Genomic DNA, 3,347 nt, shown 5'->3' on the forward strand with positions numbered 1-3,347 from the left:
TCAGTAATCTCATTCTTCAAAGATCTTCACACTAATTGTTCTTTACATGGAATAATACTGCAATCACCATCCTGTCTAGACTGGCAACAGTACCCTTGAAAAGAACAATATGCATCTTTAACAAGTTTATTCAGCCAATCTATTGAGTAGTTGGGTAACATGCAAATCACACATACAGCTAACAAAATAACTTAAAAGATAGACAGTTCTTCTGAAAGTGAAGTGCTTGTACTCTAAAAACAACCACATCCACACACTACCACCATTTAAAACAAGATGAAGATTAGGTTATTACAGCAGTATATTGAGTAATGGCTTTTACCTACTGATCCAGAATAACATTTTCAAAGGATTTGTAAATTAAAAAATAGGTTTATGAAGTTCACATGGCTGCAGAATATTTCTGCATGGCAATAAAAGCTTTCATGTTAGTGTCCATGAAACAGACTTCCAACAGAAAGTGCCCAGATAAGAAAACTATCCAGAGCACATGCATGCCTGCACACACACACACAACTTCTGGTACCATCTTCATGTTTTATTTCAGTTAATACACATAGGCACAGAAAGATTACAGAAGGTTTTATTATGAAACCTCAGTTCAACAAAATGGCTAGATGCACATTTAAACATGATTGTTGAAGTTCTGTAGTTTCAGCCATCACTTGTCTCAATCTTATCAATTTTTAAGTTAAGATAGTGCAGAGTGGAAACTATCCAAGGTGAAGTCAGTAATCAGCCACTCATCACATCATGGACAGATGYTTAATACCAAGTTCCAATTCCTTGCACATGCTGGTTCCCTTCCCTACAAAAAAATAAAATAAAATAAAAATTTGAATCAGCATCTCACACACAAAAGGTTACTGGCCAAAGATCAAACTACATGAACATATATACACAAGAGTAACCCTTAAGTCATTAGAACCGTTCCTCAGTATGAATTAGTTAATTAGTACAGGACAGTTCTCCTTTCCTCTACTTTTAGTAAGGATTCTGTTCCAGAGAACCAGCCAGACTTGAATCAAGTGATTCACTAGCTGTCTCATTTAAAATTAAGCATTCCTCAGACTTTTTCCAATTTAGATTTCCTAAATCTATATGGTCATTTAAAAAAGTTCTTCAAAAATTTCCACACAGGTTCCCACAAGTTCAAAACTAACAACTTAAACAACCCAAGCCCAATTCAGAAATATACTTTAGTTTTCAGGTATGAACTAATTTAAACTTCTTCAGTTATAGCAGACGTCAGCTGAAGTCTTAATTCTTTTCACACTGCATACCTAGAGAGTGATCAATTTACAAGGAACTCTTCCCTCAAGATATTTATCCCAGGTATCAGGAACACTTCAAAAAATCCATGAAGGACATCCTAGCCAGAGGATATCCTAGGCAGCTGATAAGCACCAACACATTTCAGCTCTGGAAAAATAAAGATTAATATGAAAAAAATTAGAAATTACATGATAGTCTGACGACAGTTCAAAATCTTCATGCAAGCTACTCTGAAGACAGCAAAGTTGATTCAGAAACTTCTTGAATTTCAATAGTTTTATGAATGTGTTCCTCTCAACAGGATCCAAAGTAGAGTTTCAGTCTCACCTCTGGGTTTAAGAGAGAACTTTTATACCCCTCTGTACTGGCCACTTAAGACACTGTCAGACTTAAGAGGGCAAAGCAAAAAAGGGGAGTAGACTATAACACCAATTTTATCTCAACTAAAACAACTTGTATTCAGCATTTGAATGGAACTTTATGATTTACCAAAAAAATTTTTGAAGTGTCATTATCAAAATAACAAAATTCAAAATAGCCCAGAACTGTCATTTCACTGGCATCTACTCACCTTTTAGCAGAAGCTGTTTCCATTCCTAGGAAGTTCTCAGCATTGCTTCCAATTTAGGTGTGATCATTCACCTGTCTAGCATTTTAAACATTGTGCTGCTGCGACTCCTAAGCAGCATAAAAAGACAAAAGCATTAGAAGACATGCTGAACCCCAGATCTTTCTTATCTTTCACGGTAGAAAGTTTCAGAAATCACTTTCATAAAATTCATTTATCAAACAAAGATCTAGAACAAAAGCTAGGAAGTGGTTCAATCTCTTGAAAAGATGCTTTTCTAATTACCAATTTTAAACCTTATAGAAAATATTGTTTTCAGATGTGCTAACTAGAAACAATGTAAAATTTATTAATAAGCCTAAGCTGATTTTAGTGTTAATATTACTCTGAAGAAAGCTGTGAATTTCTAGATCTAACAGACTGATCTTTACAGTCTAATGCATTGCTACCTTCTGCCTACTTACTTATACATTGTAACAAATTATACAAGGAGCTCAACCAAGAGGAAACATCAAAAGCCATTACTAAGGACACACTGGAAGATCGGGCTGAAAGCCTGTGTAGATCAGTGAAATTTTCTTCACCGAAAAACTCCTGAGTCAAGTCCATTTGAATTTAATTACCTACAGTATGCAATACTTTAAGCATCATAGATTATTACAAGCGACCTTGTAAATGAGATACTGCAGTTTCATTGATGCAGTCTATAGAAAAGAATAACTACAGTATCATAATGAGGATGTTATCAATGTATCTATAATGTACAAAAGAACAGAAAAGGGTGTAAGTGCAGTAACAATTCTTTGTTCTCCCACACTGCTAGAGGAACATTTTTAGATACTGTTGTCTGCAGTATACTGCTAGTGTTGGCTTTAGCAGCAGGTTAAGTAGGGAGATCTGGAAAACCACCAACCGGCCTAGCATAGAAGCGGTTTTTAGACAGCAGCGGCGGGCAAGGCCAGAGGACGCGGAGCCCCCCAGTGCTGCCGAAGGGCTGAGCCGCAGCTGACCGGCCCCGGCCGCCAGCAGGTGCGGTGAGCCCGCTCGCCGCCTCACCTACCGGAGCTGGGGCCGGCGCCGCCGCCATGGCGGCCCGCGGAGGGAGACAGACAGAGAGAGAGAGAGGAGCGGGCCCGCTTGTGCCTCACGACAGGATGCAGGGCGGAGGGACGGCTCCGCACTGGGTTTTTGTGAGGGAAAGGTGCTCTATCCCCCTGTGTTGACTGCTCGGGCACCACCAGGCTCCGAGAGGGCAAGATGTGAGGGGAAGGATCCCGACGCGGACCCCCTCCCTCCCCCCGCCCGCCGGCCGTTGACAGCGGCCGTTGCCGCCTTACCGCAGCGCCCGCGCAGAGAGGCCGCGCGCCCCCGCGCGCCGCCTTAAGTAGCGCCGCGCCGCTCCCGCCAGGCCCCGCGCGCCGGTGGCCGTTGGAGGGGCAGGGCCGGCAGGGCGAGCGCCGCCGCCCATTGGTGGGGCTGGCGCATGTGACCGCAGCCGTTAGCC

General features: G+C 41.8%; 1 long non-coding RNA gene and 1 other non-coding gene across 3 annotated transcripts; both read right to left on the reverse strand.

Moving 5' to 3' along the window:
• Positions 1-567: 567 nt before the first annotated feature.
• Positions 568-3,244, reverse strand: LOC146585482 (uncharacterized). Of its 2 annotated transcripts, none has more exons than XR_014897986.1 (4): positions 3,181-3,244; positions 1,847-1,953; positions 1,284-1,422; positions 568-808 (listed from the first exon to the last, which is right to left on the reverse strand). It is a non-coding gene; the product is annotated as an uncharacterized LOC146585482 (long non-coding RNA). The 2 variants fall into 2 exon arrangements; XR_014897987.1 differs by lacking the exon at positions 3,181-3,244 and adding an exon at positions 2,904-2,928.
• LOC146585483 (small nucleolar RNA SNORA26) lies at positions 1,559-1,676 on the reverse strand. The gene has a single exon (XR_014897997.1). It is a non-coding gene; the product is annotated as a small nucleolar RNA SNORA26 (small nucleolar RNA).
• Positions 3,245-3,347: the final 103 nt, after the last annotated feature.

Source organism: Rhea americana, unplaced genomic scaffold (genome assembly GCF_003343005.1).
Source record: "Rhea americana isolate MKP2758 unplaced genomic scaffold, rheAme1 scaffold_8, whole genome shotgun sequence".
NCBI classification, from domain to species: domain Eukaryota; kingdom Metazoa; phylum Chordata; class Aves; order Rheiformes; family Rheidae; genus Rhea; species Rhea americana.